The 22,104-nt window shown below is 43.3% G+C and overlaps 1 long non-coding RNA gene across 6 annotated transcripts in view; it reads left to right on the forward strand.

Moving 5' to 3' along the window:
* The window catches only part of LOC141139643 (uncharacterized), a 73,657-nt gene that overhangs the window by 50,358 nt on the left and 1,195 nt on the right, over positions 1–22,104 (forward strand). For 4 of the 6 annotated variants that reach the window (XR_012243778.1, XR_012243774.1, XR_012243777.1 and 1 more), the window contains exon 5: positions 13,259–13,662. This is a non-coding gene — a long non-coding RNA (uncharacterized lncRNA). Of the gene's footprint in view, positions 1–13,258; positions 13,663–18,557; positions 22,028–22,104 lie in introns of those variants that run through there. The other 2 variants (XR_012243775.1, XR_012243776.1) reach the window with 2 other exon arrangements.

A 22,104-nucleotide genomic window follows, 5' to 3' on the forward strand; every position in this document is an offset into this window, starting at 1 on the left:
GCTGTCATCAAATGGATTGATCACTATCCAACTGCTCGTAGGCAATAGATCGCCACCCTACTGCCTAAGGTATTATTTTTATTGAACCGGCTGATGTCTCTCGACACTTGGCCTGTGTGTACTAGGCTACCACTGTCAGGAGTCTTGCACTCTGGGGTGGGGGGGATAAAGGGAGGGATCCTTTCTCTTTGGGTGGGGACCATTTGACACACCCTAGTGTACTTTTTTGTAGGTATGCTCACATAAGAGTTTTTAGGTTCATTTTGGTTTGGGGGTTTTGATTTTGCACACCATGGGCTCAGAAAAAAAGCTGTATGCAGTTTAGAATGAATGGCTCTGTAGAATAATTATATTAGGTTGGAGTATGGCATTCGTGCAACGCATTTTGCAACGCTGCCTGCCATGATGGTAGATGGGGCTTGTAGTCATCCTATTAACAGGTCTCAGTGAGTAGTTTAAATGGCAGCAAGGAATACCCGCACATGTGCAGCTCAGTGTACCTTGCATACAAGCAGCTAAGAATACTTTAATACATAAATTATCATCATTAATACCATCAACATTAATAATAGTATACAAAATATTAATATGTCTCTTCTGTAAAGATTGCCTGCTCACAAACTTTTTTAAAATTACAGTCCTGTAAGCAAGCAGGGGTAGCAGTGATGCAAAAACGTTTGGTCATCTCTGTGAGCTCTCCGGCATACCTGGAAGAGGATAGCTGAAACCCATAAGTAGGTCAGGGGTCTGATGTACCCCCTGATGGGGGGTTGGACTTCTCCAGAGAGACCACTGCTTCCACACAGAGAGCATTGGCCCTTTTGTGCAGCTGCTGGCAGGGGACAGGCTTTTCTACCAGCCCGTTGATGCGTTACAAATGAAAATGAACTGTTAGGTACTGAGATGCAAAATATTTCGAATTTATCCTTTCCTCAATCTAAAGTTAAACCTCTTTTCTTCTAACTTCAAATCATGGACATGTGTCCTCTTTATGAATCTTACAATTACTGAAGTCACATTTGATATACCTGTATTTGTACAATCCCAATTCCAAAAAAGTTGGGGCTCTGTAATTTCTACATAAAAACAGAATGCAATGAGTTGCAAATCTCATAAACCCATACAGTGGAACCTTGGATTACGAGCATGATCCGTTTCAGGAGAATGCTTGTAATCCAAAGCACTCGCATATCAAAGCTAATTTCCCCATAGAAGTCAATGGAAACGAAGATAATTCATTCCGCATTGACTTCTATTACATGCAATACCGCATGTGGCCAGAGGTGGGGGGCGCCAGAGAGCCTCGGAAATACTCGGGGACAGCTCGGCTGAACTCGGAAAGCCTTGGGAACGGAGTATTTCCGAGTGTTTCCTAGTATTTCGGAACGGCTCCGAACCATTCTGAGTGTCCCCGGCGCCCCCCCCCCACATCTGCCAAATGCGGTACTGCACCGCCCATTTGCTTGAATTCTGCTCGTTTTGCAAGACGATACTCTCAAACCGAGTCAGAATTAAAAAAAAAAAAGTTGCTCGTCTTTCAAAACGCTCGTTAACCGCGTTACTCGTAAACCAAGGTTCCACTGTATTGTATTCACAATAGAAAAAAGAAAACATCTCAAATGTTTAAACTTAGAAAATGGACCATTTTAAGAAATAAGGTCATTTTGAAATTATTGGCAGCAACACGCTTCAAACAAGTTGGGACAGGGCATCAAAAAGCTGGGAAAATACAACCTCAATTCCCCAAAAAGTTGGGACAGGACAATGTTTAGCACTGTGTACCATCCCCTCTTCTTTTAACTGCACTCTGTAAACATCTGGGAACTGAGGAGACCAGTTGCTGGAGTTTTGGGAGAGGAATCTTGACGATCTAAGATGCTCTTTTTATATCCAGTCATGTTACTGACCTGTTGCCAATTAACCTAGTTGCTTGCAAAATTAATGTTCTTCCATCTCTTCCTTACCAGTACCACTTACTTTGCCAGCTTTTTTGTTGCGCTGTCCTAACTTTTTCGAATCATCAAATTCAAAATTGGGGCATAAAGCAGTGATTGTTGTGGCTTGTTGGAGTAGAATTATATGTTTTTAGCCCTATAAGCTTTAAATGGGAGTGCTTGAAAAACATGTGCTTTTATTTAGTGATCAGGAGCGATCACTTAAATATCTATCAGGGCCAAAAATGCATGATTTTGCTCCTGTGCTGCCAGTTTTGAAAACGTGTACAAACATGCAAGAAAAGCCTCTAAATTTTTGCGCTATATAAATCATTTATAGTAATTAATCACATAGCTATGCTCACTCTCAAGTTTTAATGGGGACAAGACTGAGCCCATGTTGAATGAACCATTTGAACTAGGTGCTCTTGCAGTCATTTGGCCAACCTCTGTAGTACCTCTTCTAAGCCACAAGATGTCAGTCTTCAGGTTGAATAATAACCAGTTTCACTTGGTCTCTGTGCTGAGAGCACGCTGTGAACACAAACGCATATATCTGGCCCGACGGATAAAGATCCAATTCTGTGAGGCTGCATATATGCGTACGGCCATTGGAAAAGGGTTAATAAAAAGTAACAAAAAAAGTGCATTTATTATTATCAGTGTATCATGGGTGCAATGAACAGACTCTTGCATTGTTTACCCCCAACCCCAGCACCGTACAGTGGTATCGATCTTCCGATAGGCTTGGAGGATGGCACTTGTGTGTATAATAATACTAATAATAATAAATCACATGGCTTTGCATACGCTTAAGACTGAGCCCTGAGCTGCTTAAGACTGAGACTGTTGCAATCATTTGGCAAGCCTCTGCAGTACCTCTTGCAAGCCACAGGTATATAATGTGGAGAGCAGCGGCGCCAATCTGAGTGCAGTATATTAAAATGTCAAATAAATAAATGTTGTATGTGCCCGCCCCAAGAAACAACAATACTCTGCGCTTAGTACGTATATCTAACAGTATATATATATAGCACATAAATAAATAAATAAATGAATAAATGGATTGCAGCTGCTTAAATGACAGGTAATGTATATAAGGCAATAATGAATAAATTAAATAAATAAAATTTCTTTCAGTGTTGCAGCAGCGCTGTATCCCCCAAATTAATAGGGTCCCCTTCTCAATCAAGTTCTTTGAGTTCAGAATTGGAACAGACGGTAAAAGTCCCACTAATAAATATTGCTGTATTCTGTGAGGGTAGTTATTCCTTTCACCAAGTGATACACCACGTGCTGGGACCCCCCAATGAAAAACGCACTCACCAGAAATCGAACCAATATGAGCCTTGATTAATAATAGTAGGCCTGCACCACTTTCCAAACGACCACCAGATGTCAGTCTTACTCTCGGTAGCTCCAATGAGATATGTGGAAGAAATGGAATGTCCACATAGTGTGATACTGCTAAAACACTTTATTAAAGCGGAGTTCCACACAAAAATGGAACTTCCGCTTTTCGGAACCCTCCCCCCCTCCGGTGTCACATTTGGAACCTTTCAGGGGGGAGGGGGGTGCAGATACCTGTCTAAGACAGGTATTTGCACCCACTTCCGGCATAGACTCCCATGGGAGTCTATGCCTCTTCCTGTCAGTCCGCGCTGTCTCCTGGGAAACACACAGCTCCCAGGAGATAGCGGGGACCAGTTACGATGCGCAGCGCGACTCGCGCATGCGCAGTAGGGAACCGGGAAGTGAATCCGCAACGCTTCACTTCCTGATTCCCTCACCTAGGATGGCGGCGGCAGCTGCCGAGAACGGAGCGGGTTCTCGGCGTTGCCTGCCGACATCGCTGGACCCTGGGACAGGTAAGTGGCCATGTATTAAAAGTCAGCAGCTGCAGTATTTGTAGCTGCTGGCTTTTAATATTTTTTTTTTTTGGCGGTTTAGGTGGACCCCCCACTTTAAAACATCCAAATATCCCCCTTATAAAACATGCGTACCAGAGAATCTATAAAAAGAGCAAAGATAACAAAGTGCACTGTGCCTGTTGCGTCTTCCAATCGGTAAAGTTTGTCAGGAGCGCTCACTGTGTGCGACTACAGCCACACGCTTCCTGATTCCTCCCCAGTCGATGGAGCGCATGAAGCGGATGAAGTGGACCACTCCGGATCATCCGCTCCTATGGATCGTGCTGAGTGTGTCAATACCGGATTATAGTGGAAGATGACACCATTCATGTAAAACAAGTGCCTAAAATACCCATAATTATACAGTGTGTGCGCCGCAAACTTTAATCCGCAGCACAGCCACTGAAAAAAGAAACCATAGGTATTCATTAGAGATCGCTACACATATATTCACTCACATTGCAATAATTCGCAATAATAAAACTGCATAGCGATTTTACATCATACAATACCTCTTTCAGTATAATGACATAATTAGTAATGGAGAAAAACTGCATGGCAATTTTAAGTGTAATAAACTATGTAAACTCAAAACACAAATGCTGAGTTGTATCCAAAATCCAAATGGCTGATAAAACTTCATACATCTAAATAGAGCGTAAAATGGATATAATGATACATCTAAATTGCATTCAATAAATTGCACTCAATGAATATATTTGAAATGGCCGTGATAGAATAAAAACAAATAATAATAAATATTAAAATCTATTGTTAAAATAAATTAAAATAGAAATTGGAAAATATACCCCAGGGTGTACCTATGTGTCACTAATAAAACAATTAATATCAAGTTCTATGTTGAGGCCCTTGGGAGAAATCACATCCACAGAATAAATCCATTGAGTTTCACGTTTGGATAACTCCCGGATGCGATTTATGCCTCTCCAATGGGATTGGAGGTGTTCAACCCCCCAAAATTCTAATCCCGTCGGATCCCTGTTGTGTTTTAATTTAAAATGCAGTGAAACGTTGTGATCCTTATAGCCTATTTTGATGTTGTGTATGTGTTCAGCTATTCTCACACGCAATAATCTTTTAGTGCGGCCTATATAAATTAGACCGCATGGACATTTCAATGCATATACTACAAAGGTGCTATTGCATGTAATGAATTGTTTAATTTCAAAATTGCAATTATTAACCGGGGAATAGAAATTGTCAACACCTCTAAGAGGTCTAGAAACCTCTCTGCAGGCTTTACATTTCCTGCATGCAAAGAAGCCGTTACAGTCTCAAAATGTCGGAGGGCGCTTAGGGGGGTCAATCACTTTTTTTTTACTACTCTGTCCCCAAAACTCATGATTTTCCTATAGATAAACTGGGGTACAGGAGGTAGTACAGTGGTGAGTTTCTTATCCATTAAAAGTATATGCCAATGTTTTTTAAAAATTTCCTCAACTTCCTTGTATTGAATATGGAATTGGGAAATAAAACCCCATTCTTTATTATGATTCTTCTCTGTTGGTAATGCTTCGGATCCTACGGGGCGTGTTTCTTGTAAGCATGTGGTCCTAGGGATTGCTGCCATTTTATTTATTTAATTTATTCATTATTGCCTTATATACAGTACATTACCTGTCATTTAAGCAGCTGCTATCCATTTATTCATATATTTATTTATGTGCTATATATATACTGTTAGATATACGTACTAAGTGCAGAGTATTGTTGTTTCTTGGGGCGGGCACATACAACATTTATTTATTTGAGGTTTTATTTTATTTTCTCTGCTGCCATGGACGTCTTGCGGTATTTAAGCAATAGACACATTGATGTGGACGCTTTGTTCACTAGTTATGAACCCGCCACCACACAAATTAATTACAACGGAGCAATGACAGCACTAGGCCATGTGTTAGAAAAACAAGTACGCACTTGGTGGGACATATGCAGTCTTGAACAATACATCAAAGAAAAAGTCATTATTAGGAGCCTTAGATGGGACGTTGCCCCACAGGATGGTTTAGAAGACCAAGGTTCCATACAGGAATGGTTGGACTTTTTTAATGGTGTGGGTTTTAAGTTACAGCAGTTGGTCCTCCAAAGAAAAAAACGCAAAATGGCTAATTTAGAATTAAGAATAAATGATTTACAACAATTAGACCCCATAAAAGATAGTCAACAAATTATTGAGTTTAATGCTAGGATACAAAAGAAATTGGAAAAAGTAGATAGAGAGACACAAAAAAAGAAACTGAAGAAATACCATAGGGATTTAGAAGACTTTAAAACTAATTCCATCTATTCGTGGCAGCAAGTACCTTGCAGAAATGAGGCAGGGGAGCGTTCTACTTATGAGCCACCCGCACCCCCACAGCAGCCAAGGCGATCCATACCGGTACCACCATCTATCAATCATCCTGCACAGACGAATGCTCGTATAGGGGACACCGCGTATGTGAATTCACCGATTAGGTGTTCCACTCCCATATATAAAGGAGGAAGGAAATCAAGGGGAAATGGGAGAAGGACTAATCAAAATGGATATCCACAATCTAATACCTACGTTATACCGACACACAATAGATTTCAGCCCTTGCAAGAATATCAAAATAATCAAGAAAATTATGTCAATCATTACCCACATCCTCGTCCTTGTTTAGGGAAAGGAAGGGGTCGCTCATCCAAAGGTCGGAGTCAACTCCCACGCAGAGGGAGGCCACCACTGCAACCCCAACCGTGGGTTCAACACAGGGACCCACAGTCCCAGGACAATTTCAATACCCCACATTGGAAAAATCAACATCTGCAACGGACGAAGGACCATCTACAGTACCCATATTCAAAGGAAGAAAATATTGGAGCTGCAGGGCAGGATCTAGGACCCAAAAAAAGAAGAAGAGAGTCGGAGTAGAGGGCATCTTTAATTTGACTAACAAACAATTAACACACAAAGAAATGAATATTCTAAATCTAGGTTTAAAATGTGGTTTGAAAAAACCAATGAATAAGTCTGATGTCTTAATTGACATCCACAAGTATATTAGGAAGATAAACATTAAAAAATATTTTTTGGGATGTACCCCTAATATGTCAACAGCGACTCAAAAACCAGGTGGGGTGGTCAATAGTGGCCTTAAATACAAGTCCCTGTTTAACCCCCTCAATAACCCCAATCATCAAGTTGAGGCGTTTAAAGGATTAATCCTACGAGACTTAGAACATCTTAAACCTAACAAACAGATGAATATGAGGCATATTAGTGAGGGGATTACTATGTTGGAAAAACGAAAGGATATTATCATAAGACCAGCAGATAAGGGGGGTGGGGTGGTGATACTCCCAAAGGAGTTTTACCATAACCAGATTATGGATATGCTTTCAGATGAAGCAACATATAAACGTCTGGACAGTCTGATCCCACCCAGCCTTATAGGGACGAATTGGATATTTTGGTACACATGGGTTCAAGAAGTGGTGTTTTAACGGACAAAGAAAAAAGGTTCCTGCTACCTTCCAGCAGCTGGATCCCCACGCTCTACACCTTGCCAAAAATCCACAAAGACCCCTCTAACCCTCCGGCAAGACCTATTGTCAACAGTATTGATTCGGTCTCTTCCAGAATGGGCCAGTATTTGGACCAGTTCTTGCAAAAGAGTGTTATAAATACTCGCTCATACATAAGGGACACTAAGAATTTTTTTAATTGTTTGCAGAATGTGAGTTTGACAGGAAGAGAGCAGGTAATTTTGGTTACAGCCGATGTTTCCTCTCTTTACTCCATCATACAGCATGACGATGCCCTACTGGCACTCAATTGGGCCCTCAGCCAAAGAGAAGATCTCCCCCACAGCCAAAAGATTTTTCTTAGGAATGCCTTGGATTTCTGCCTTAGTCATAATTATTTTTGGTATGACGGTGCATTCTACTCACAACAAAGAGGCGTTGCGATGGGCGCGAAATTCGCACCCAGCATCGCCAATTTGTTTATAGCGGAGGTGGGAGGATAAGACCATTTTCAGGGAACAAAGGCCGGAACTAATATTTTACAAGCACTTCATTGACGACCTGTTCTTCATTTGGGATGGCACATCCGATTCATTAGAAGCATTCATACAGGCTTTAAATAATAATAGCAACAACATCAAGCTTACTTCAGATTGGCATAAAGAAGAAATAAACTTTTTGGATGTCACCATCTATAGGGTGAATGATAAATTAGAAACAAAAGTTTATTTTAAAAAAACTGATAGGAACAGTTACCTGCCCATCTCAAGTGGTCACCATCCGCTATGGCTCCGGAATATCCCGAAGGGTCAGATTATGAGGGTAAGAAGAAACTGCTCTGAAGATGCACAGTTCCTGGCTCAATCTAAGGTCCACACAGAGAGATTCGAAGCCAGAGGATATGACCCGAATAAATTGAAGAAGGTGGTTGAAGAGGTGGCAGCAATCCCTATGATCACATGCTTACAAGAAACACGCCCAGTAGGATCCGAAGCATTACCAACAGAGAAGAATTATAATAAAGAATGGGGTTTTATTTCCCAATTCCATATTCAATACAAGGAAGTTGAGGAAATTTTTAAAAGACATTGGCATATACTTTTAATGGATAAGAAACTCACCACTGTACTACCTCCTGTACCCCAGTTTATCTATAAGAAAACCATGAGTTTTGGGGACAGAGTAGTAAAAAAAGTGATTGACCCCCCCTAAGTGCCCTCCGACATTTTGGGACTGTAACGGCTTCTTTGCATGCAGGAAATGTAAAGCCTGCAGAGAGGTTTCTAGACCTCTTGGAGGTGTTGACAATTTCTATTCCCCGGTTAATAATCGCAATTTTGAATTTAAACAATTCATTAAATGCAATAGTACCTTTGTAGTCTATGCATTGAAATGTCTATGCGGTCTAATTTATATAGGCTGTACTAAAAGATTATTGCGTGTGAGAATAGCTGAACACATACACAACATCAAAATAGGCTATAAGGATCACAACGTTTCACTGCATTTTAAATTAAAACACAACAGGTATCCGACGGGATTAGAATTTTGGGGGGTTGAACACCTCCAATCCCATTGGAGAGGTATAAATCGCATCCGGGAGTTATCCAAACGTGAAACTCAATGGATTTATTCTGTGGATGTGATTTCTCCCAAGGGCCTCAACATAGAACTTGATATTAATTGTTTTATTAGTGACACATAGGTACACCCTGGGGTATATTTTCCAATTTCTATTTTAATTTATTTTAACAATAGATTTTAATATTTATTATTATTATTATTTGTTTTTATTCTATCACGGCCATTTCAAATATATTCATTGAGTGCAAATTATTGAATGCAATTTAGATGTATCATTATATCCATTTTACGCTCTATTTAGATGTATGAAGTTTTATCAGCCATTTGGATTTTGGATACAACTCAGCATTTGTGTTTTGAGTTTACATAGTTTATTACACTTAAAATTGCCATGCAGTTTTTCTCTATTACTAATTATGTCATTATACTGAAAGAGGTATTGTATGATGTAAAATCGCTATGCAGTTTTATTATTGCGAATTATTGCACTATGTGAGTGAATATATGTAGCGATCTCTAATGAATACCTATGGTTTCTTTTTTCAGTGGCTGTGCTGCGGATTAAAGTTTGCGGCGCACACACTGTGTAATTATGGGTATTTTAGGCACTTGTTTTATATGAATGGTGTCATCTTCCACTATAATCCGGTATTGACACACTCAGCACGATCCGTAGGAGCGGATGATCCGGAGTGGTCCACTTCATCCACTGCTGACAGTATTCAGCACTTGGGCGGGGATCTATGACCCTCCCGGACTTTTGTCTCTGGTGATTGGTTGTTGCACTTGTCACATACATAAATACCGGCCTCCTATCTGGCGTGTCATGCCCTCAGAAGAAGTCCAGGAAGTGACGAAACGTCAGGGACGTGACGCACCGGAAGTGACGCATGTGCTCCATCGACCGGGGAGGAATCAGGAAGCGTGTGGCTGTAGTCACACACAGTGAGCGCTCCTGACAAACTTTACCGATTGGAGGACGCAACAGGCACAGTGCGCTTTGTTATCTTTGCTCTTTTTATAGATTCTCTGGTACGCATGTTTTATAAAGGGGATATTTGGATGTTTTAATAAAGTGTTTTAGCAGTATCACACTATGTGGACATTCCATTTCTCCCACATATCTCATTGGAGCTACCGAGAGTAAGACTGACATCTGGTGGTCGTTTGGAAAGTGGTGCAGGCCTACTATTATTAAGCAAGGCTCATATTGGTTTGATTTCTGGTTAATGCGTTTTTCATTGGGGGGGTCCCACCACGTGGTGTATCGCTTGGTGAAAGGAATAACTACCCTCACAGAATACAGCAATATTTATTAGTGGGACTTTTACCGGCTGTTCCAATTCTGAACTCAAAGAACTTGAGAAGGGGACCCTATTAATTTGGGGGATACAGCGCTGCTGCAACACTGAAAGAAATTTTATTTAATTAATTTACCCAATATTGCCTTATATACCGTATATTAAAATGATTAATGATGAATTTATTAAGATAAAAAATTTAAATAAGAATTAACTCACAAGGTAAAGGTGAAAATGGCTAGTCACAAGGGGAAGCTCGCTGTGTAGTCCTGATCCAGATAGCCGGCGGTGTGGGGTGCTGCTGCTGTCTCGCTAGCTGCAGGGGTTTCCAAGGCTCCGAGTCAAGCTGGCAGTCGTTGTCCCCTGACTCGGAGCCTTGGAAACCCCTGCAGCTAGCGAGACAGCAGCAGCACCCCACACCGCCGGCTATCTGGATCAGGACTACACAGCAAGCCTCCCTTTGTGACTAGTCATTTTAACCCTTACCCTGTGAGTTAATTCTAATTTTATTTTTTTATCTTAATAAAGATAAAGATTTGTTATGTCTTTGCACATCTGTTTTGCAAAGACATAACAAACAAAATACAAAGAGAAAATACATGTTTTCCAAAATCTATAAGGACAAACAGACACACTTGCCTCTTTGCAAGGCAAGGTAAAGAATGCTATCTGCAAGCTTTATATAGCATAGGTTTGTGTGCTAATGAGGCAATTGAAAACACATGTACAGTCCATGAAACACACAAAATGCAAGTTCACCCAGTGTAGAGACAGAACTTCAAAGTGGGTACACCTGTTAAGGATGTCCTTAAATTACTAACCCAAAAAAACACACTCGGAGCATGCCCAGAAACATCCAAGTGCTGTTCACACACAAAAAGCAGAAAAAAAGCATAGTCCCTGAGCATGCCCAGACCAACCCAAATGCATTTCACACACCAAAAGGCACAGGAAAAAATCTAAATCCCTGAGCATGCCCAGACCAACCGAATTGCAGCTAGCACAAAATAAGCCACCCCCTGTCCAAATTTAAGCACATCATCCAGCATGCTACAAAATTACAGATGGGACAAACACCCCCCCCCCCCCGGTCCAGGGGGGCAAACAAAGAGCCTAACATGTGCAAAAGTTGTACAACAAATACCATTGCAGTCTATGGGAACTGACCTGTGAATTTTGCTAGTCCCCATTTGACTGGCTTGTCTTCTAGTTATTAGGGGATAGGGGATTACTCTGCCTGTAAAGTGGTGCATCTGTAGCATGTATCCAAAATGCTGCTTCAAAGATGTACGGCTTTAGAGAAAAGTTACAAATCTACATTGCAGCTGCAAGATTTTAACACAAAACAAAAAATAGCCCCCCCAATACATACAAGGTAATTTGGGTCTGTTAAGGTTTAAAATGAGAACCCCCACGTGAAAAATCCCACCCCAAACGAAAAAAATATTGTGCCCCTCCCACACACCAACAAACCCCTAGCCAAACACACAACAAGCCAGCCCATGAAAGGGGGGTGGATGCTTGGGGGCAGGAGGGGCTCAGGCACCCCAAAAGTCAACCACCTTGTTCCCATATTCAGGGGGACAAGGGCCTCTTTCACACAACCCTAGGGGTGTGGGGGGCTGCAGACAGGGGGCTTTACAGAATGTGGAAAGCCCCTTTAAACTAGTGGGTACAAGGTGCTTTGTGGTTGGTATTGGGCTGAGCCCAACATGCCCCAAAGGCAGCCAGCTATGTTGAGTGCATGTGGCCTTGTATGGTTCAGGTGGGGGTTGGGTGATCGCTCTTCTCGCCCATTTCCTAGCTGGCCCTGTTGTATGCTCTGAAAAAGGATGTGGTTTGGATTGGTGAAGGCAGCTCACAGCCTTTTTATAATGGAGTGGAGTGTGGAGTTCCCCTTTAAAAGGAAAAGTTAGCCTATGGAAATCCAAGGGGTTAGAGGGGGGAGACAAGAGCATTGGAGAATGGAGTGTGGAGTTCCCCTTTTAAAGCAAAAGTTAGCCCATGGAAATCCAAGAGGTTAGAGGGGGAGACCAGAGCATTGGGGAATGGAGTGTGGAGTTCCCCTTTAAAAGCAAAAGCTAGCCCAAAAAAATCATATGCATTAGAGGAGAAGGTTAAATGCCCTTTTAGGGGGAGCTAGAGGAGCAAGAGTAGCAAGAGTCTTTTTACATAATTTTAACAAGGTGCATGTCACATGTTGGCAAGGTAACATGCTAACATGACCTGTGTGTAAATATCCTTAAACAAATACATAAAGGTGAACCCGCGTAAAAAAAAAAAAAAAAAGTCAGGTTTAGAGGTGCGCCCGTTCAACCCACACAATTGTATTTATGTTGCTTGACATTTACTAAGATTTTGGCCGCGCAGTGAACAAACGCATTTGAATGAGCGCAAGAGCCGCTTGCGCGTGCGCACTGCTTACCTTGATCTCACGCAGTTCTAAACGTACTTGCAGGCTTGCTCTGAAAAAGTTACTTTCTCATTCTATTTTGGGGATATATTTGTTACTTGGGCAGTTGTTACTAAACTTCCTCACATCACCCCACATCACCCCATAATATTGGCACCTCCATCTTCTGTTAATATTGAATTGAAGATGCCGTGCACCATGTCCATGGTGGCGCACTGATTGAATTCTCCCGTGCGCTGAGATCGCTATAATAAATGGGGGATTTGCGCTCTGTTCCCGGTGCACCGTTTCGTAAATATGAAAATATGCATTGAGCCTCGCTGTGCGCCTCTACTGATGGTGCACGACTTTCGTAAATCAGCCCCATTGTATCTTAAGCAGCAACCATTCAGAAGGTTTATACCCATATAGTAGCGCAAAAGTATTTTTATTTTTATTCACTGATTTTATTTCACAACTGCTGCTGTGAAGGAATGTAATGTAGATAATAATAATAATCTGAAAATGTCTATTTTCTTATGTGTATACATGTTTTTTTATGCAACTCCTTACTCATTTTATAAGTATACAGATTAGCTCTGTTCCTTTATCTTCTCAAAATGGCAGATACACCCTCCTTCCCACGCATCAGAAGAATGTGGAACTGGAGACAGAACCAGCAACAACCAAACCTCGACATGAAGTCTCTCTATTTCTTTTCTATCTTAACCAATGAGATGTACGTATTAGACTAACAGCAATGACGTATTTTTGTGTATAAAACATTAGCACCACCCTCGAATAAATTAGAAGTGTAACAAGTAACCGTGTTGAGCGTGTCTCAGAGTGTGTTTAATTATATATGCATGCATATCCACACTTTCGAATTAGAGACAGCAGCAGATAACCTTGAGCTCGATTGAAGCTCTTAACCTTAACAGCTGGTGAGGAAACCCGGGAGTTTCAGGCTACATCAAAGCGAGACCGCTATAAGGATCGGGCGGCTAAACCGAGAGAGAATAGAGGGGGTTAGCGCAGCCCTAACAGTATGGTAAGCAAATATATTCTTACCACTGTACAACTTTCTTGTCTCTTGGTTGGCTGCCTGATCTTGTCGGTACTTTGAGACTATTTTAGCGGCAGGTAAATCATTTCCTCGCCTGGGGCTGTTTTAACGAACCTGCCGATGGGTTTCTGCTGTCTGTATTATTTGTTCACTGTCTGTCATTCTGAAAGACTGCAACTCAGCAGACTGAAAGTGCTGCAGATGTGTGTGTGTGTGTGTTCTCACCCCCAGACGAGCTGTCGGCCTCTGGGGTGAGATGTAATCCTGCAGCAAGCGTTTATAGATGGGTTACTCGAGGTTGACAGTGTAGGACCTCTGAGGGTTTATCTCAGCTGCTGGAGCTTCGCAGTCTGAAAGTGTTGCAGATGTATGTGTGTTCTCACCCCCAGATGAGCTGTCGGCCTTTGGGGTGAGATGTGATCCTGCAACAAACGTCTATAAACAGGTTTTTCAGGGGAGTTGTCTGCCCCTGTGGTTTATCTTAGTCTGCTGAAACTTTGCAGTTCAAAGAGTGGCAGGTGTAATGTCCTGTCCTGAGTGTATTTGTAGTTTACTGTTTGCTATACACGAGAGGGGTTGGGGATTGGTGAAGGTGTGAGAAGGTGGCTACCCGAAGACCCGTTGCTCCCCACCACCCCTGAATTGCTTGTTCTGAGATTAACCGTACATTACAGAGGTAGAGCAGACAGTAACAGCCAGGAGTAGCGTTATGTGCCCCCACGTAGGAATTTGTTGATAAGAAAGCAGTGAAAGAGGAATATTAACCCATTAGTTGTCCGTATTCTTCTCTCAAGCCGTCAGCCAAGAAACAGAATAGAGAGAGAGAAAGGAATGTTAAAATGTGATACTGTGAAGAGAAGAGAGGTTGAAATAGTTAACAAAGTTGTAGAAAGTGGCAAAAGTTATGTTGCTAAAGAAACAGATAAAGAAGGTCGTATGAAGGAAATTAAGAAAGATGGCGATTGTACTATAATATGTGTACCACAAAGTTGATCCCTATGTTGGAACTTGAAGCAAAGGAGGGGAGGGACAGCACTGCCCTCCGCCTAACAACCGCTCCCTTCACACCACCCCAGCCCAAGCACAACCCACTGTGACAACTCCGCCCGGCGGCCATCTTAGTGCACCCATGCCTTCACTTCCTGCCCAACCCAGTGCACTTCCTGCCGGCGGCCATCTTGGTACTCCCAGTAGGCTCAAACACAGCCTATACCCAGCCCTCCCTGTTTTAAACCAGGATGGTTCCTACCACACACCTGTCTTCCCCAATACGGAAGCACCACATTCACAGGCTGGATATGTTAATGATGAAGAAGCGTCCAAGTGGGAAGATCAACAACAGGCAGCAAGGCCACCCGCTGATTTAACCCCCAATCCAGCTCCAGACTCACAGTTCTGAGAGGATCTCAAACAAATGCTGGCAACCGTAAGGAACAGTGCCCCTTCCCAGCCCCCGCCCCAACAACAGTCTCGGTTACAGAAGGGGCACCAGTGATGTATGTCGCTTTTACCCCATCACAAGCAGCGGCCTTAGTGACAAGTCTGCCTGACCCAGAGAAGCAGCCAATCCCTTCTACCGCAGGATAGTGCAGATACAAGAAACTTACTCAGCTGCCTGGAGAGACTTGATCAGCCTATGCCAAATCAAAGCAGGACATGTCTTTTGGCCGGTCATGCAGGCGGCCTTCAATGATGTCTGCCTGACAAGTGCCACTTCCTACACCTTAGGCGTGGAGTTCTGTGCACAACTCCGCGACTGGGCAAAGGAGAAATTGGCGGATCAGACCACCACAATCCAAGATATTATCCAAGATAAAGGGGAGTCTGTGAAGAAGTATCATGCTAGACTCATACAGGCCTTTGATGATCTGAGCTTCTCCCACTATGAAAAGTCACACACACACGTTTCCTGCGTGGGAGTGGATGGGGTGCCCCTGATTTGCTTGACAGATTTATGGAGTCCTCTACATGTCCCTTGAATCTACTAGGAGCTGATGTGTTGTCCAGACTACAGGCCTCAATCATGTACACGCCTGAAGGGGGGATGAAGTTACATACTCCCCTATCCTTAGAAGACTAATCTGCTTTGTGTTCTCTGCCTCTCCTGATGACACTTCATGAAGCAATAACTCCAAGTTCAATACCGCAGGAAGTACTTGACAGAATCCCTGCATGCCTATGGTCCACAGGACCGGAAGACAACGGTCACTTAAAGGTGCCACCAGTTTCAGTCAAGCTCAAAGAGGGCGCATCATCGCCCCGGAAACCACAATACCCCCTAAATTTAGCCCAATCTGCAGCTATTTCGAAGCATGTCAAGGCCCTCATGTCAAATGGAGCCCTGATACCCTGTACATCTCCATTCAACACATCTCTGTTCTCTAGGAAGAAGAGAACCCCTAAAAGAAAACCAGCTACCTGCGGTGGGTGTCTCTGACCGCAAAGTACCTCACAGTGGTGGACCTTACAAACACTTTCTTCAGTGTCCACCCTCACCCCTCCTGCTGGTACCTTTTTGCATTCATCCACAGAAAGAAATGGCTACATACCTAGACAGTTGTACCACAGGGGGCACAGAATTCTCCAAGCCAGTTTGCAAAACTATGGCTATCATCCTTGACACATGACAAGAGGAACACCCGGAAGTGGTTCTCCTCCAATATGTTGATGACCTTCTCCTCTGTGCAGCTGACTTACCCCCTGTTGAAGTCACCTCAGAAAGCCTGTTGTGCTATCTTGCCAACCAAGATTGCAAAGCCTCAAAACCCAAATTGCAGTGGTGCTCAACATCTGTCATTTTCCTTGGACAAGACATTCCAGTAGCCTCCCTACTGATGCTCTGCAATCAGACCTCTTCCAGATGTCTCCCGAAGAAATATCTAACTTTGAGGCCCTCTAGTGTGCCATCCCCGGCGCTAGGGCTCCCAGACTACGACAAAACATTTGAGCTCTTTGTATCCGAACGTCTGGGACATGCTGCAGGTGTACAAGCCCAATTACATAGCATCCGCCTACGCCCCATAGGATATTACTCCTGTCGGCTGGATGCGGTAGCAAGAGGAGGCCTATCGTGTCTGCGAGCTGGCTTTGCTGCACAAGCCCTGCTTGACAAAACTTTGGACTTGGTCCTCGGACACTGCCTCGTTCTGCACGCTCCCCATGACATTGCTGCCATATTCAACCAAGATCCAGCCGAAACACTTGTCCACTACCAGACACTTGAGACTTCTGTGTTCCCTCCTACTGGACAGTATTACTCTATTAAGTTATCAAACACTGAACCCTACCACCCTTCTTCCACTTCTCGAGGGGGGAAAGGAGGAGGAGTAGAGTCTTGACTTGTCACCCCATGACTGCATTGAACTAATATGGCTGGAAACCACGCATCTCCTCACCGTGAGTGAAATACCCCTGCAGAATCCAAAACACGATTCTACAAGCTGGAGCCTTACCATCGGTGATGTCTGCACAGGAAGCAGAGCTGCAAGCACTTACTACAGCATGTAAATGGGCAGAGGGAAAAAGAGCCAACATTCATATGGATAAAACAAGGAGAGCTCCAGTAAATGAATGTGAACAGACTGGGCAGTGGGCTTACAGGGACAGAGGCTGTCTTGAAGCTAAAAGAACGACCAGAGTTAGGGAAAGGATTCCTATATTTCCTGCATGTGGCTTGTTGTCAACATTCATATGGACTCAAGATATGCTTTCAGCATTGCCCATGATTATGGTGTTATCTGGAAGGACCGAGGATCCCTGACGGCTGCAGGAACACCTGTGAAACACAGTTCAGCTATAAAAAACTTGATGGACGCCTTGCTTCTCCCAACCCAAGTGACTATTCTGAGAAAAAGCACACACAAACTGAACTCAAAAGAAGCTCGAGGCAATCATCTAGCCAATTCAGCTGCCAAACAGACAGCCAGTGGTCCACGGGAAGTGGACAGCAGGGTGGTAGAAGAAGACCACCCCGTGCTTACCCTACAGACTATCCCAGTGGACAGAGTTTATCTGAAATAATTACAGGAAGCAGCAAGTCCGCATGAGAAGGAAAGCTGGAAACTGAGAGGAGCAACTCTCAGTGATGGACTATTCGAGTGCAACAAGAAGCCTTGTCTACCCAGGAGTATGTACCCAGCCGTGGTGCAATGGGCACATGGAGCTGCCCACTTGACAAAGACTTTTATGAACTCTCTTATCAACAAGTGTAGCACCAAGTTACTCCACTGACCGACAACTTCTGCAGATCATGCATTATCTGCACCAAATGTAATCCAGGACGCACAGGAAAGGCACAGAAGAAGCACAGAAGAAGCACCTGGCAAAAGCCCTATACCCCTTTCCAGAGGATACAAATTGATCATTCTCAAATGCCAAGAAGTGGCGGATTCAAATACGCCCTAGTGGAGGTGGACATAACTGCCAGGGCCACAGCTAAGAAACTACTGAGTGAGATAGTATGTAGATTTAGGGTCCCAGAGGTGATATTGAGAGATCAGGGCCCAGCCTTCACAGTAACCCTTACAAAAGGGATTTGGGCAGCATTGGGGGTTCATTTGGCACTACACACCCCATACCACCGTCAAAGTAGCGGGAAGGCAGAAAGGATGAATGGGACACTAAAAAACAGGATGTTAACGATGGCCCAAGAGACTAACATGAGTTGGCCAGAGAGTTTGCCCATTGCCCTATTCAGTGTCAGACACAACCCCCGGGGAGAAACATGCCCTATCCCCTTATGAAATTTTGTTTGGTTCAGCCCCCAGACTTGGTTGTTATTCTCCACAACAGTTGCAGTCTGATGTGTTGACTAATTATGTAACCACATTATCACGAGAATTAACCTGAATGCATGTGCAGGTTTTTTTTTCCATTCCAGATCCTGAATTAGATACAGGAACACACCAACTACTGCCTGGAGATCCTTGAGCCAAGATATAATGGTCCGTTCCAAGTTTTGCTGACCACAGCCACCTCAGCCAAGTTGGCCAGGAAGAACACCTGAATGCACGCTTACCACTACAGGGGGCGTGTATTCGGGTGCTGCATATCCTTTTTCTAGGGGGGAGGGGCCCAGGAGGTGGCCATCACAAAAAAAGATAACATAATTACGTTTTAGTATAACTCTTCAGGTACACATGTGACCACCTTTACCTTTGATTACTGTGACATAGTACCTTGTCCGTTTGACCCTTCATTGCAATGCCATTGGTATAGTGACATCCCTGACGGTAAGGACATATATGTGTGTATCACAGACAGTTACTGGGGACAGAGTTGTGGTTCCTGGGGAGGCCAGTGGGTTGGAATACAGGGCCAGACTGGGCGACCACAGAGTACATTAGACAAGATGAAAATGGAAAGCCCCTGATAATCAGAATGACTTTGCGGAAGACAGGTATAAACCGGGTCCAGTCCATTGGTGATGTGTATTGGATCTGTGGGAATTTGAAAATCAGGACCAGATTAGAGGGAATCTGGACCAGTGAATGTGCCCTTGCACAGGTCATTATGCCCTTCCATATCCTAACAGAAGATACCCCTGATACATACACTGACCCAGCACCCAGTCAGAGGAGGAAGCGAGCAGCTGTCTCTGGAAACTTTGACCCTCGTGTACATAGATGCCATAGGGGTTCCAAGGGGGGTCCCTGATGAATCCTAAGCCAGGGACCAGGTAAAAGCTGGTTTTGAGTCTTTGATCCCCATAATAACTGTCAACAAGAATGTAGATTGGATTAAGTACATATACTATAACCAACAGAGATTCATGAATTACACTAAAGATGCCCTCCAGGGAATTGCTGACCAGTTAGCCCCCACTTCCTACATGACATTCCAGAACCGGATGGCCTTAGACATGGTGTTAGCTGAGAAAGGAGGTGTTTGTAAAATGAGAGAAAAAAAATGGGAACCTGCTGCACCTACATTCCTGATAATACTGGCCCAAATGGTAAGGTTACTCTAGCTATAAAGAAATTAGAAGATCTGTCACTGGAGTTGAAGAAGAACTCGGGTATTACAGACCCATGGGATCAATATTTTAGCTGGATGAGTGGGTGACAGAAGGTTCTTGCCCAGATAGGGGTAACGGTATTAATAATCCCAGTTCTTTTAGCCCTGATTGTATGCTGTATTCTACCTTTCGTAAAGAAGTTAATGAGCAAAGCTGTAGACAATAGCACACCTACATTTCTCCACCAAGAAGAGGAGGACCCCCTTATGATGGAAGATGACAAACCCTTCACTCCTCTACAGTCACTCCCTGTCCAAAATCTCACAATCCTATAGGGTTATAGGGATAGATAGTGCCTGACTGCACCTCTCCAGCTGTATCGAGGAGGGTAGTGAACAAGTTGCTACCTAATGCCACGTACACATGAGCGGACCTTACGGCAGACTTTGCCCGGCTGACTTTTCAACGTACTTTACGACGGACTTTCTGAATGAACGGACTTGCCTACACACAATCCACCAAAGTCCATTGAATTCGTACGTGATGACGTACGACCGGACTAAAACAGGGAAGTTCATAGCCAATAGCTGCCCTAGCGTGTCTTTTTGTCCGTCAAACTAGCATACAGACGAGCGGACTTTTCGCCTGGACTCGATTTCGACGGATTGATTTAAAACATGTTTCAAATCTAAGTCCGTCCAACTATTGAGCAAACAAAGTCCGCTGGAGCCCACACACGATCGAATTGTCCGACGAAATCCAGTACGCCAGGCCAAGTCTGCCGTAAAGCCCGCTCATGTGTACGCGGCATAACTCTATATACAGCCTAAAAGAGTTGCTGAGGAGAATGGGCCAGGCGAAGTAGGACCTTTAGTATTAGGGACAGAAAAGAGAAAATAGCCATTTTAGTGGGGGTGTGAAGGAATGTAATGTAGATAATAATCTGAAAATGTCTATTTTCTTATGTGTATACATGTTTTTTTTTATGCAACTCCTTACTCATTATATAAGTATACAGATTAGCTCTGTTCCTTTATCTTCTCAAAATGGCGGATACACCCTCCTTCCCACGCATCAGAAGAATGCGGAACTGGAGACAGAACCAGCAACAACCAAACCTCGACATGAAGTCTCTCCATTTCTTTTCTATCTTAACCAATGAGATGTACTTATTAGACTAACATAGCAATTACGTATTTTTGTGTATAAAACATTAGCACCGCCCTCGAATAAATTAGAAGTGTAACAAGTAACCGTGCTGAGCGTGTCTCAGAGTGTGTTTACTTATATATGCATGCATATCCACACTTTCGAATTAGAGACAGCAGCAGATAACCTTGAGCTCAATTGAAGCTCTTAACATTAACAGCTGGTGCCGAAACATACCTATACAGATGAGCCTTTTATATGTTTTTATCCTGTAAGTGTGTTTTTACCTGGTGTCATTAAACATCATTTGTTAATACTACACTCAGGTGGCGCTTCCTCTCTCTACCCCTCTCTCATCCATCACAGAGCCAGCTCTCTGAGGACAGCAGCCGCCTAGCCTACCAGCCTACCTTAACCATTACATTACCGGTTACCACTTAACCCTTGAACTTCCAGCCTGTCCCCTATGGACTAAGTTGCTCAGCCCTTTATATCTCCTGTTATTTATGGACTTGTGTGTTTGCGCTTACAGTTACCAATACTCTGTTTGTCTATTCGCATTTATGTTTGTGCAGGAATTGTCTTTGAGCCAACCATTATGGGACTGTCCCTGGATATTTCTCCTCCCGGCATGCAGCCGCCATGTAACAGGCTCCTATGAATGGCTCTCCCCTAATTGGCTCACTTATTATTTGTTTTGGTAAATATACCACTTCGCTCCTCTCCCCACACTACCCAGATTGTTTCCCAGCACCCTTTAAACCTGAGCACTTTACGGCGCTCTTCATTTTCCGTCACTCCCCACACTATGCATACCTTTTCTGCCTATATAGCCACACAATTTTGGCAGCACATCCTCTGCATGGAACTCCCGCCACCTCCTAATCTGAGGTTTTTTCACACATAGGTACCTTTGCCACATTGTGACAAGGGCCTCATTTCGACGCCCCATCTTGCATCACCCTTTTGCATCTATCTATTTATTTGTCTTTTCCTGCAGCACCTTTTCTCTTTCTCCTCTGTTCGCTTCCCACTCTCCTTCCCTACACATTAACTAACTTCATGTGGGAATTGAATAACCAATTGATATCTACACTTCTCTTATAGATATAATTTTTTCAACATATATACTATTCTTATATAATTTTGGTCTGGCACAAATGAAAATACAATATTTGATCTGAGGGGCCATGGGTGCTACTTGAACACAAAGTCACTCCTAGGGGTATGTATTACGCTTAATATGTATGCTTTCTACATTGTCATATTATGTATGTTTAGTACTAATAACTGTGATTTTTT

This window comes from Aquarana catesbeiana, linkage group LG04, assembly GCF_042186555.1.
Source record: "Aquarana catesbeiana isolate 2022-GZ linkage group LG04, ASM4218655v1, whole genome shotgun sequence".
In the NCBI taxonomy this organism is placed as follows: domain Eukaryota; kingdom Metazoa; phylum Chordata; class Amphibia; order Anura; family Ranidae; genus Aquarana; species Aquarana catesbeiana.